This window comes from Cupressus sempervirens, chromosome 5 (assembly GCF_028749045.1).
Source record: "Cupressus sempervirens isolate cs-2001-9-10 chromosome 5, ASM2874904v1, whole genome shotgun sequence".
Lineage (NCBI taxonomy): Eukaryota > Viridiplantae > Streptophyta > Pinopsida > Cupressales > Cupressaceae > Cupressus > Cupressus sempervirens.
Genome location: NC_143122.1, coordinates 56,279,749 through 56,294,560, shown reverse-complemented (window position 1 = coordinate 56,294,560; position 14,812 = coordinate 56,279,749). Strand labels below are relative to the sequence as shown.

The 14,812-nt window shown below is 37.1% G+C and overlaps 1 protein-coding gene across 3 annotated transcripts in view; it reads left to right on the top strand.

The window, feature by feature from the left end:
• Nucleotides 1-14,812, top strand: part of LOC149554531 (uncharacterized) — a 107,158-nt gene that overhangs the window by 12,023 nt on the left and 80,323 nt on the right. The window lies entirely within an intron of this gene.

Sequence of the window (14,812 nt, the reverse complement as noted above, 5' to 3'; positions counted from 1 at the left end):
CCTTGTCTCCTAGAATTGAACCCCTATCTTCCTTAGCTTCATGCATTTGTCTCTAACGTTATTAGATACTGCATTGGCCCTTTTGCAGTTTTGGATAATGATGATTTAAGGTATCCTGATATAAGTCTTGTTGTAGATGAACTAAAATGTTTGTTTCCAATGGCACAATCTCCAGTTTTGATATTCATCTACTTCTTGTTTCATTGAGGAGTATTTATCGAATTCAGTTATAGAATTAACACAAGGACCTTGTGGTCAAATAAAAAGGCCCACCCAAAGGTGGTCTTTACATTTGGTAGTATGACTTTACAGGAATAATAGGGAGAGTGCTTTACCTCGCTTTCTCCTAGAATTGATCTCCCATCTTCCTTGGCCTCATACATTTGCCTCTGAACATTATTAGATCTTGCATTGGCTCTTTTGTGGTTTTGGGTCATGATGATTTATCTTGATATATATCTTGTTGTAGATGAATTAAAGGGCTTGTTTCCAACGGCAATCTCTAGTTTTGATATTCATCTACTTGTTGCTTCATTAGGATTATTTATTGAATTCAGCTAATAATTCACACAAGGACCTTGGTGGACACATAAAAATCCCACCTGAAGATGGTCTTAACATTTGATAGTATGATACTACAGCAATTAGGCACAATCTTTTTTTAATGTTGCTCGATTAAATTAGGATGCTAGTTAGGATTGTTAATGTAAATTCTAAATCACGCGCTAGCATGAAAAGCTGTTATGGTAACTGATAATAGTATTTTATCCCTATATAATTGTACGATGCAGCATTTTAGTAAAGTATTAGACCATTAGTCAATCAATCAAGCATTTTCTACTTTATATGGTATCAGAGTGGTGTATGGATTAGTGTATGTGGTTTTAAATTAAAAAAAAAAACAACAAGAATGGTGTGAAGAAGAGAGAAAAAACTGTTTAAAGTATTATACACTCTGGCTTTATGCTTAGTCAATTGCGGGCAAGTACAATACATGGTTTAAGTGACAGTAACTAAGTGCAGGAACATGAAAACTGCCCAGACCTAATTGTTTGTAGGGAAGGAGATCACAGGTCTGCCAATGGAAACTAATTTACAGTTGCCTTGAACCACCTGTACTAGGTGGAATGTCACAAAATCCCTAGATGGAGGTTCCTGTCCTTGATGAAACGCTTCCGGCCCTTAGTGAGCATACAACTATGAACACTATTTGTTTGTGAATAATAAATATTGTGCAACTAATTTGATTCAACCAATTGGAAAATGGTTATTCGGCCACAATGTGTGAGATTAAATCTCTCCTCTCAGAAAAGGGGGAGGCTCCGTGTTTATTATTACTAAAATCAGTTAACACTTAACTAAGACTATTCACACTGTACTAACAATAGGGTGTTACCTTCATATTCTCTTCTTTCAGAATAGATGTTCTTTCCTTCATGATATTCTCTTAACAAGATTCTTAAGAACACAATATAGCAAAGTCAGTAACCAAGAAGCTCACGAAAGCTCATAAACCAACTGTTATTTATACGCATTCAGGAACAAAGATGAAACATATGTGTAGCTTAAAGACTTCAGCATACACTACACCCTAGTCACATAAACACAAAGGACAATAGCAGCCCAAAAGACTAAAAGTTATCTCTAGTTTAAACACATAACACTAGCTCCAAACACAGTACTGCAATTCAAAGACTATGAAACTAGCTTTGAATCTCTCCTATCATTACTACAATACTCAATCAACTCAAGGTTATTTGATCTTAAAAGACAGAAACCTAAGTTACTGGTTTGGGTTTTGGGTCAGGTTTTGGTTCGAGAATGCGGTATATGGGTACGCTGAATTTTTTTCCGTTATGGTATATTTGGGTAGATGTGTATATATGTATGCATTATATAATAGAAAAATAAGAGAAATATGCAAAATTGTAAAAGTAAATCATTTCATAATATGATACTTGATAATTGATCAATGCCTAATGCCAAAGATAAACATTAAAACACGATTCTAACGAAAATCATTACATAAAATTACTGAATCAAAACATGAAAATGTAGTTCATTAAAGTTTCACATATGATTCAGTGTGTAATGTTCATCAATCACCAAAGTGTTCGTCAATCATCAAATGGATTATCAAAATAATCATAATCTCTGGTATTTTCAGCAGCTGCAAGTAGATCCTCATCATCCTAAAAACCAAACCGGTTCGACTAGCACTAGATGCACCAAGTGCTATGTCATCAGTATCATCCCCATCGACTACAATGACTCTGGAAGGTCCTGAATGGTTGCATCCAAGTCAGCAGTCTTGGGTGCTACATCCCAAAGCTTCTTTGCCGCCTTCTTGTGTTTTGGATCCTTATATGCCAAGAGGCACAAAATGGTGTGAATATACATCAAGCCTTCAGCTTTTTTTGCAGCCAATTGGTTATGCTTCACTAACTGGATGAAGGAGTATGTACTCCAATTCGGCTTAGTGTCAGAAAAGCTTGCAACCTGGAGAGAGAACCGACAAGATAAAAAATAAAAAATACAAGATAAATTGAAGAATGTTAAGTGTTAAATTCTACAATCCAAGTGGTTAAAAAAAAGAAAAAAGAAAAAAACGTACATGTTAGAGGATCTTAATGGCAAGAGGTTGGAGGTACATAAAATCTTGACTATGAAGGTACCACCATATAATAGCATCCATTCTGCTTTGGTCATTGATAGCACCAAGGAGAAGATCTTTTCCTGAGATAAACAATCCAAATTCTTTCCTAACAGCTGACCCAACCTCTGGATTGCTGAAGAGTCTACTAAGTGATGGAAATATTGTCATTGATGTCAAGAGCTCTCAAGGTATTCTTGACCCTTGTCATTGTCAAATTTAAGATGCCAAAGCATATTATAGAATCTGTCAAAGAATCAAGACCAAACAAGTTCCAAAGTGACAGAGACTGAGCGTGAGTGAAGTATCATGCATATATATCAACATGTCATAATATGGATACTTATGTGGCTAATCTCATACTGTGTTGTAACTGGATGTGGAGGCCATAATGGAAGTATTGTGGAAAGCAAAGCAATCGTATTTCTATTGCGTTTGTAGAAGATTTGTAAAGCAGCTATTTATGTTAGGTAACAACATGTCAAACAATAATATGTGAAGATCTTGATGACGACAAGAGTAATGGCTCTGACACAAATACAGCAGTGAGATATGTATAAGTATATATGAAGCAACATGTATATTTTCTAAGAGTAAGTATGAGGAATCAAATCTCTCAAGACATCAAACATTTGGGAGTTTGGCAGCCACAAAGTTACAAACTGATTACAACAAACAGAATATATGAAAGGCACTCAAAATAAGTAAAAGAGATAGGCAATAAATCAAACTTTTTGAATACACATTGTATAAGATCTGCATAAGAGCAGTGAAAATATATGAAGTCATGCAACACAGTGAATATACACAGGCAGATTTAATAAACAAATAATGCTATGCAGCAGCCGTTGATATGTCTTCCCACTTCACACAATATGGTGTATGCAGAACAAAACAAAAGTCGAGAAAAATAAACTATATCAAACAAAAGTAGAAATTTCAAATAGGACAAAATTACAAAATAAGAAAAAGACAAAATTCGTTGTCTTATCTACAAACATGAACAAAGGGGCAGCGAATATTTCATTGAAAAGCTATGTAAGACAAGTTTGAATGAAGACAAAATAAAAAGGTGCCGTCTTTCTTAATAGAGAAAGAATTAAGGAGGAAGCCTGATAAAAGACAAAATCTCCTTTTAGCGCTATGATGTGATCAAACCATACAGCAAGTCATCGTGGATTCCCAGCGAATTAATTCAGAAAGAACAGACTATATATATTCAGTGGTGGCGAAAAGTCTTGGTGGTCAACAGCATAGAAAATGGCAGAAATTGCAGAGAAGGCCACGTAAGATACATTGGTAGTGAATATTAAAGATGACGATAGTCTCAAACAAGCCCTTAGAGCCTGGTATGAAAGGTTACATAAATTTTTCATAAAGATTGGTTTTCAAAGAACTAATGATAACAACAGTCTTTACATCAAAGAAGGACCAGATAAGAAGATTGTGTTGGCAGAAATATTTGTTGATGATACATTTTTCACTGGAAATGATGATCTACGAATCAACAATGTTGGAATCGTGGAGTAAGGAAATTAATAGTTTAAAATAAATATTGTCCAGATATGAGTGGTAGACGTGAGTCATAAAACAGGCATAAAAATGAATATTAACATTGGTAAAGACACACAAGTCGGCGGTTTGAATGGATATGTCTGATATGAACAATAGAAGGCAGATTTGTTTAACACACAGAAAACAATCTCATAACATATGCATGAGTTGAAGTAAATCAAATGAAGGAAATGATTATTGAAAGTCCATAAAGTTTGAGTCATGTAATTCGATTGTTAATTGAACTAATAGCTATGAATAGACATCAGTTACAAAAGGGCACAACTCTTTCATGAAGAGATATGTAAAGGAATATATATAATGAAGTAAAAAAGTCATTTTAAAAGAGTGGGAAATATAGAATGAAATATCTGAGGTAAAGTGAAAAAAAAGAAAAAAAAGACAGAATTAAGATGTGCAAAGAAGCTGAAATAAAATGTATATAATCAGATTGTAAATCTGATTTATATGTATATGAGTAGGTTAAGTGACATAAAAAGAAAAGAGATACATATACAGATATAAAAGTGCAAGATAATATATTTACAGATATAAAAGTGAAATATATAAGCATATGTGAAATATATGCCAGTAAAAGAAGAGTATGCCAATCCAAATTAAGAAAAGAGATATAAAGAAGAGAATAAAGAATTACTTAAATTGTCCATCATCAGTTGTGTAAGCAACATTGTCAAGGTGGAAAGAAAATTTGTGTGTAGTGGGTTGGTGCTCACGAAGACAAGTAGAGGGAGTTGGAGCTTCCTGTAGGTTGGAGCCTGCTAAGTGTGGGATTTGGAGCTTTTAGTGAGTCGTTGCTCATAAACATAAAGGTCATAGCCTACAAATCATTGTAAAAGAACAAAGTTTATATAAAAGCATTTATTGTCGTGGTTTTCTCCCGCATTGGGTTTCCACGTAAATCACTGTGTTAATGTGTTCATAATTGTTCATTTTAGCATTTTAAGTTATTGCTTGGATAAAAGTTTTAAATTGGTGAATTTCTTATTATACTGATTCACCCCCCCCTCAGTATAATTGTGTGCTCTTCACTGAGTGCCTTCCTGTACCCATTAGCAACTTCAACATTTGTATATGGTGGCACTCTACTTGGAATAGCAAGTACTTTTGTGCTATAGTACTTGGGAGATAGAGCTTATGCTAGGAGGTGCAAAGGTGTGATCATCTTGTTCCAATGATGAAGAATAATTGCTTCCACCCTTTTGTAAAAGGTGTCCCTAGGATCATTCTCTCTACTTTTTGTTACCTGAGATATCAAGTGACATTCATGTAAGTTATCTTGATGTAAGTTATGTCAATTAAAAGTTTAGAGATCTCTCAACAAAAAAGGATAGTGGAGTGTATTATAACTTATCAATTTTATCTTCTTTAGCCATGTCCATGCTATCATAGACATCCTACAAGCATAGTTCATCTATGTTAACAAATTGAAGCATAGGCATAATAGGTTTGGAGTTCCAATACATAATCCACATGAGCCAACCAATCATCATCCAATACCAGTCCCTTCGCATTTTGGGTCATCACTATAGTTGTTTACTTATAGATACCCCATTGGTTGCTAATAACCATTTGTGACAATGCCTCTTTCACCTTCACCAGTAGTCCCATAATGATAATGTGAGATGCAATTTGGGTTTTTGCCACCTAATAACATGTCAATAATACATTTAAAATATGTAAACAACATAAAATATTTTATTCAATTATGTAAACATGACATAAAATGATAAATTAAACTAAATTTAAAATAAATCAAAATCAAATTTTAAAGTTCACCTTAAATAATTCCAATACAGAAAACATTTTGAAAATTGCTTGTGACATATGGTGATTTGTCACAAACATCTGAATCTACTCACCCTTATATTTTTTGTTCACTCATTCTTTTTTGTGTGCTAATTGCTTGTATCATCAAATTGAGTGAGTGTACAGTGTATGGTGTCCGAAAGATGCATTCATATCTAGCCTCTGCCAAAGCACCAGTGGCCCTGCAAAATTTTGCATTGTCTATAATTACTTGGACAACATTATCATAGCCATCGCCTTTATAGCATCAATCGCTCTCAAAAACATTGCCCCTTGGGGGGACACAAAATAACATCGAGCAATGTATGGCTTTTGCAATCTTTCCATCCATTAGAAACAATAGACATACTTTTTGAATTTTCTAAGGCAATTTTTTGGATAAAAGTTTTAAATTAGCAAAGTTGTTATTACAGTGATTCACCCCCCCTCTCTTAGTATAATTGTGTGATCTTCATAGCTCTCCCTCATTGCTTCGTTCATTGTTTCCCTTCACTACTTTAAATTCCTTCATCATCCTTTCCATACGATTTATCGCTTTCTGACGAGGACTTAGTCCCCTTCTTCTTCGAAATTTTGTTTTCACTTTCAAGGGTAATTTCTTTGTCGTAGGTGTATGCATACGTCGTCGGTGATAATATTTTCATCTTCTTCCTTAGGGAAGACTTCAACCCGTCAACAAATCATCTCTTTTTCAATTCATTGACCGACTGGGTTTCCATCTTCTTGAGAAGCTCTTTAAGCATTCAATTGTATGCTCTTAGGGTCCATTTGGTTCCTGGAAGATGACAGGAATTGGCTTTTTCAAAATCTGGATTTGAAATTTTTTGCATTTGTTTCAAAATTGGCAAAATGGAATTAGCATACCAGACTTTCAATTTTGCCTCAAAACCAGGTTTTCCAACTTCCTACTAGCAAGTAGGAATTGAAAATCAAAACCTGGTTATGTTTTTAAAGGAGTGTAAAAACGATAGATTGGACTACTTTTTGAAATTTGCCTTCAACTCCAACCTTACGCATAAAAATGTGTCTTCACACGCATCTTCCGAGTGAAACAAACGGTTCAAGTATAATCTCAAAAATCAGAATGAAGATTTGCAAAACCTTGATTTGGCTAAACTAAGGTTTGTAGAAATCCCAGTTTTTCAAATTCCACAAACCAGATGGACCCTTATTGTTTCCCTCTTTCCTTGCTTCATACTGTATATTTTGGCAATGATTTCGTTGTCGTCCCGAAGCTATCAGAACATAGCCTGAAATTCCTTCCTAAGGTTATCCCACATGTTTATTTTTGCTTTATCCATGTCGGAGTACCAATCGATAATAACTCGTCGTAGAGTTGCCGGAAATTGTTGGACCCATTCATCTTTGTTTGTGACTCCATTTGCCATCCAAATGGTTTCACATGTCCGACAATGCCTTATGGAATCTTCCTTCCGCTGCTAGTGAACTTGGGTACTTTTTGTTTTTGCAACGACATATTTATGTTTGTGCTGCCTCTAGGGGGTTGTATTCTTGAGTTGGTTGGGTTGGATCTTGACGGGTTATGTTGTCCACCATGTGATGTCCCTCCAACACTCCTTATTGCCGCGGTGTCCTTGACTTCCCTAGCCTCTTCTTCCCCCTTCCTTTGGGCTGCATTTGCCCCACTCTACGGTGTAAGGGTTAAACTCCTAATTGGCTCCTTGTCTCCTCTATTAAGCTGTTGTTGCCAACTTGGCACTATTGTAATGTTCCCTTTTGGAACATTGATATGATATGATATGATAGATTTTAATGACGTCCACGAGACTAAAGTAGTCTATGGGACCCATGCAATCGCTCTCCCGAGTCAGGAGCCAAACTAGTCAGTTGCAAAGTTTTGGTTAACTTGTCTCTTCTTCTCTGAATTTTGATAATCAAATCCGCTGTTCTCTTCACTTGATCTTCCTCAAATAAATAGTTGAAGTCCTTGTTCTGCAGAATTATTGTATAATCAGATCTGATGTCGTTGTAAGCCAAGCATTCCATGACAAAGTGTTGCTCTGTCTCCATTGTTCCCATATTGCAGAATAAACATGTTCTGTTTGCCCACTCTTCCTTTGGAACTTGCCATCTACCAGTTTCACATCGCAGCTGATGTGAACTAGTTCTAATTTGTGCCATCAACATTTTTGCTTTCCAGTTAATAGGTGCCCTTATATAGGCCTTTTCATCATGACTAGAAGTGGGATTAAATTCTTTAATGTAATAAGATTTTTTCCTCCCTATGTGTCTTGTCCACAGAATATTGCGAAATTTTTCATTGACAAACTTTTTTATTTCTTTAATGTTATCCGGGCAAGCTTGGATGTTGATATCCCATTTTTGCATCTATTTGTCATTTTGTTTCATCCATGTGCTTTTCCGCCTCACGAGTTTTTCCTCTATTACCAACTTGGGCCAACGATGTGTTTCTAGACCTTGGGTTTTCTTTAAATAGCTTAGCATTCAGATCAATGCGACGGCTTCTAATGGAAAGGAACCCACCTCCGCCAAAAGGATTTCATACGGAACTGTTGTCTTGACTTTAAGATTGCATGTGATAAAGTGTTTTTGAATTCTTTCTACTTGCCACCATTTCTGTTTGGACATACTACCGCCCCACACTTCACATCCGTATAGAATAACCGGAGTGACCAGCAAACCAAACAGAGTTTTCATGGTCGTCCAATCCCATAATTCTGCGTTCTTGCACTTGTTTTGTAAAGAGTATAACGCCTTCCAGCCCCCTTGGATCCTTTTCGATCTACAAGTATCCCAGTTGAGTTTGTTATGAAAATCGATGCCCAAGTATTTGTACTCTTCCACAATCTCAAGGGGGCTATTTTCAAACAGAAACTTGTCTTGTATGCCCCTATTCTTCTTTAGTGAGAAGATCATAATTTTGGTTTTGCTAGTGTTAACTTGCATTCTTACATCATGACAAAAAAATTCTAGTGCTTTCAAGTGCTCTTTCAAACCTTTAGCTGTTCTAGCAAGAATTATGAGATCATCTGCATATAAGAGCAATCTTATCATGAAGTGGGCCAGCTGCACCCCCTCACCATTGGTCTTGTTTATCCACTCTTCTAACTTGTCAATATAGAGCCCGAATAGTGTTGGAGAAAGCGGACACCCTTGCTTAACCCCGATGTTGCTGTCAAAATCTTCTGATATCCCTTCTGTCGTTCTGATTTTAGCTTTGACCTGCTCATATAATCTGTAAACCGCTGACCTAAGTTCTTTAGGGACATCTAGCTCTACCATTCTATCCCATAGTTTATTACGTGGCACTGTGTCGAAAGCTTTTTTAAAGTCCACAAAACAACAAAAAGCCTCGTTCCTCGGAGTGTCCCAAACTTTCTCTATCAAATGCCTGAGAGTGATGCCGTGATCTATAGTAGAGTGTTTCGGTCTAAAGCCTGCTTGCCCTTTTGCACGTTTGCCTTCTGTTTCAGCCCAGTTGCTGATTTTTTGTTCTACCAAACTACCAAATAACTTGCCAAATAGTGGATTGATCATGATGGTTCGGTAATTAGAAGGATTGTTTATATCTCCACTTTTGTGGAGTGGGATCACCACACTTGTAGTCCATTTTACAGGGAAACCTTCTCTATTGACACTGTTGAAAATCTTAGTGATGTGTGGTGTGAGGATTTCAGCACCCCATTTTAAGTATTTCGCTTGTAGCCCATCTATATCTTGCGCTTTACCAGCAGCTAACCTCCTAATGCTTTGAATAATATCATTTTCACTGAATAACTCCCCTGTAGTCTCTATTTCCATGGTACTATGCTCTCTTAGATCACATTCGTAGAGAGTCTTGGCATATTCCAGCCATTTGGTTCCTGTTATGTTATTCACTATCTGAGTTTTTCTCTGCTGAAGCTCTTTCCAAAATTTTCTGGGGTTGTTTTTACCAAGATTAATCAACTCTATTCTTCTCTTGTTCACATACTCTTCTTTCTTCTTTTTAATCAGTTGATCATACTCTTTTCTACTTTCTTTGTTCATGTTCTTTTTCCAATTCCTTTTTGCCATTTTGCACTCCTCATCAAACCAAGGATTGGCTGGAAAAGTGTTCTTGGCTTCTTTTGTGGCCCTAGATCTTTTACACTCCTCCAATGCTTTAATGATAGTAAGAACAAGATTATCCTTGTCCATGAAATGCTGTTTTTCAGACTCTAGATGGTTTCCCAGAACCCTAGACAGCCGCAAAAGAGAGTCTTGAAAAGTATCATGGTTTTTTTGTGTCATTAAAACTTTGCCAGTCGGAATCATCTTCCTCTTTTGTAAAAGTTTTGGAACAATATGTTGATCTTTAAAGTGAGTAGTCACCCTTATCAAGATGGGGTTATGATCAGATTTTAACTCTATGGGGCAATCTTCTATCTCAAAGTTAATTATCTTTGCGACATAGTCTTGCGAGCATATAACATAATCAACAACACTTTGTCCATTGTGTCTTTTGCATGTGATGCCTCCTGATTTAGGCCACTTTTCCATACCATTGCATATAACCATGTTGTATAGGCAGCATAAGCCTAGTAATTCAACACCAAAATGATTAATCTTTCCCATGCTATCCTGTGAAGATCTTTCCCATTTTTGTGTCCCTTCTTCGAGCCAAACTGGATCTCTGCTTTCATTGCAACTCTCCTTAAGATTGAGAGTTTGGTTGTTTGTTGTTTTAGCATTGAAATCCCCTATTAACATTATTTCCCCTAAAGAGCTAAAGGCTGCTATGTCTTTTTTTAGCGCAACGACGGATCTTCTCGATCCAATCTATGTTTTTAATATATTTTTGAGCGTTTTGGAGCGAAGTAACATATAGCCACCCTTGTAGAAATCTGATTCTCTGTTATTTTTATCCAAATATACTGCTTGTTTACATCTTCTTTCTCTAAGTTTACAAATCTGCTCCAAGTTTCTTTTATTAGAACGGTGATGCCTCCATGCCCCTTACCATTATCTATCTTTTCATTCCACAATGATACTTTCTTATACCCTTCAAAATCTGGAACTCTACATCCATCATGTTCATGAGTCTCGGTAAGCATAATGATGTCATTATCTTTAGCTATCGGCCCTAACCCAGGTCCTCTTCTCCAAGGATAACCTCTACAGTTCCAGCTAAGTATAGTTAAATGTTCCTGGGTGGGCCCGAGTTCCTATTTATTGCGTGTGATTTTGTCGCTGATTTGGGCTTTGCCATCTTGTAGCCACGCCCACTTGCCTTTTCCTCTTGCTGTTTTCACTTTTTCCCATTCCTTCCTCCTTTCTTCTTGCTGAGTTACGGTGAGGTTATCATCAAGATATATGTGTGTGCCTCTAAGAAACTTCCTCTTGCTGAAAATGTTATTTTTATCTCCTATATTCTTCATTGTCACTCTAACATGTCTATCTTTGCCTCCTCTAATCCATTTTCCAATTCTTTGAGCTTCTATAGTTGTTCCATGCCAGTCTAATTGGTCTTTAAAGAAGTCTTTAACTAAATCCGCTGTTTTCTCCTGTTCTCCATAGTCTCGTAGCCTTTTGACAACGATATTTGTTGCTTTCTCATTTCTTTCTTTTTCCTCTCTAATCTGTCTCCGAACTTGTTTTTCTATGTTGTCAATAGGAGTGTTTGCTGGCCCCTTTACTATGTTGGCCCATGATCTAACTTCTTCAATCTGTTCTCTGAGTTGATTCTCTTTTATTTCCATATTGGCCATGGCATCTTGTATATTTTTCATTTGCGAGTTTTTGTCTGCTTCTGTAGCCTCTCCTTCTCCCGTAGTACTTGCTGCTGTCCTCTTTTCCCCTACTTCTTTCTTTAACAATATTAATTCATACTCTCCTTTTTCCATATTAAATTGCAATTTTTGAATTTGTTCTCTAAGTGACTTGACCTCCGTTGCCAGCTTCCAGTTATCTTTAGTAACTCTTTTCATTGTGATACTTTCTATTTGGCTCCTCTCTTCAAGTGCCCACACCCTTTCCTTCATAGCTACTAAATCGTTCACAAAAATGTCTGGATACCACGTCATAGGTGTCCTTGTGGGGCTGTAATTATTCGGTAGCCCATCCTCCACTGTGTCTATCACCTGAGAATTATCTGGCTTCCCTTTACCATTAATATCTCTGATATTATCAAACTGCTTAATTGTTTTAGAGATTTCATTCGGCCTCAGACTTTGTTCTCCCTCCCTTGTGCTGTCTGGGGTTTGTGGAATCGGTTTCGGAAGTAAAACTGCTAACTTCCCTCTTTTTGCATTTTTAAACTTTCGTATCTTTCTCTGCCTAATTATTCTTTTATATTGTTTGGCATTCACATAGATGTAGTTGCCTCCTGTGAGTGGTCCGCTGGCTTGTGATAAGCTCAAAGTGTTTGTGGGTAAATTACCATTTGTCCCTCCAAGATTGAATGAACTCATGTGTCCGGCTGAGGGTTCTGGAATAATGAGGAAGCTCCCTTGATTCCACTTGATGATGCTGCTGTGCATTAAACTATCCCCGTATGTCAGGACCAAGCCACTATTGCCAGAGATGTCGTGTTTCGTAGCTTCTTCCAGACTAGTTTGCTGTTCTGCTGTTACGGGTGCCCTGACTATCTGATTCTCTGCCACCCTGTTATTATCAGATCCTGTGTTATGTAAGGTGGACCCATCAAGTTCTGACTGTTCCTCTCTTATCTTAGGTTGATCAGTTAATGATACTTTTACAAGTATCCTCTCTGTAGATGTATCTGTGATTTCCCCGTTTGTTCCGTCCATGAGGACCATATCATTCCCACTGGTGCCTTGTTGCTATGCTTTTAATGGTGTTTTACTGTTGTAAATTTACCAATGCTAGGAGAAGAAACAAAGGAAGCCTGAACAGGTGCAAAATCAGATGCAAGAAAAAGGGAAAAGGCGTACCTGGGATCTGCCTGTCCGCCTATTGGAGGCACATAATGTTGTCTTCAAATGGAACCGAGCTGGAGCCCACTGAAAGAGAGGGACACAATATCAAGCAAAATCATCATCTGGAAGCCCGCCAATATCAAAGCCTTTAGTACTGGATGGTCCCACCGGTTGCTAAGACTACCGACCAAACCCTTAAATCTGCCCCTGCACTGATCCTGTGTTTTGTGGACCCCTCAATCAGAATGCTGGATGCCTCGCTATCACCAAAACTTGCACGAATATGGCCAAGCCGTGTATGCTATCTAGATTTTCCGAACCCCAAGAAAATCGCGGGGTTTCGCCGGTCAAAGAAGTCTCTACCAGACGCAACAACAGATGGCCCGCCGGCTCCACCGTATGCAGACCTCAGATTGTAAAATATTGAAGACTTATTTCATGCAATATTAAATTGACTCTGAGACTTAGGCTCAAAATATTTAAAAGGTCGATTTAATGTTATTTTAAGGACAAAGGGGCAAGGAGGAACAAGACGAAATGCTTTAGGGAAGTTGAAGAGTCACCAGGGAATAGGACGAAATCAGAGAGGAGCTGAAGTGTCTTGGTTTGTGTTTTAAAAGGAGAAAGTGGCTCATTGTTGGATATGCTTGATTTACTATTCAAATTTCCAGTTCTCTCTTGTGAGAGTTTTCAGAAAGCTTCAGTGTTCAGCTAGTTGGAGGATGTAGCCCCTCGTGCTAGCAGGCAGTGGACGCAAACCCATTGTCTTGGGAAACATCGCTTCGGGTGTTTCAAGTGCGCTTACAGGTTCTTATACTATCATTCCAATCCGACTGTTAACTATGTATTTAGGATTGGTTTATGTGTACTGGTTATTGTATTGTTGCTATAAAATACAATAACGTATTTTGGAGTGTTGAAGGACTACTAGTTTATCCTGCTGATTTGTAATATTTTTTATGCTTGAGTCTTTAATATCATTTTGAAGCAAACGGATTTATGTGAGAAATACTGGTTTCTGATTGCTGTTCATATTACATCTGCCTATGCTTGGAAATTCTAAGTATAAAGTTGTAAGGAACTGTTTATTAACTAGTGAAGAGATTTCTGGCTCAAACATCGCATTGTATTCCATTTGCCTATTACTTAGTTGAATATAAGAAGCTGGTTAAAGAACTGCTAGTTATTGTACTAATTTCATTGTGTTCAAATACTCCTACACGATTTTAGTTTTGGTTATTTTATTTTAAAAAGAAACCAGTAAATATCCTGTCCGAGATATTACAGTGGTATCAGAGCTGGTGTATTTTGCCAGCCTGTAGGTTCATCAATTTACAGGTTATGCGGTTTGAAGAAATCCTCAGCCTTTCAGGCGCAATATTTTACAGACGTATATCTTATTGATGAGCTAAGTGCATACTTGGATTCTAAGCAGCGTATTATTGCAGCATAGGTTATCAAGAGATTTATTCTTCATGCAAAGAAAACTGCTTGTGTTGTTGAGCATGATTTTATCATGGCCACATATTTGGCAGAAAGGGTTATAGTTTATGAGGATCAACCTTCTGTAGATTGTACTGCAAATGCTCCACAGAGTTGCAGATAGGAATGAACTTGTTTTTATTGCAACTGGTTATTACATTTAGATCCAACAAACTTCAGACCTCGTATAAATAAATTGGATTCAACAAAGGACAGGGAATAGAAGAATTTATGAACTGAATATATATCAAAGTTTCTGGTTGCGTATGTGTTGAATCTACTTTCTGAATTTTAGTAGGGTGATGGTAATAGCAGGAAGGCTGGAAGGTTCTGAAAGCAAATATAGTGTAGCGGATTGCAAGGTTAAGAATCAAGATACCAGAGCTGATGGTGGCTAGCTGAGCGTCTGGAGGAA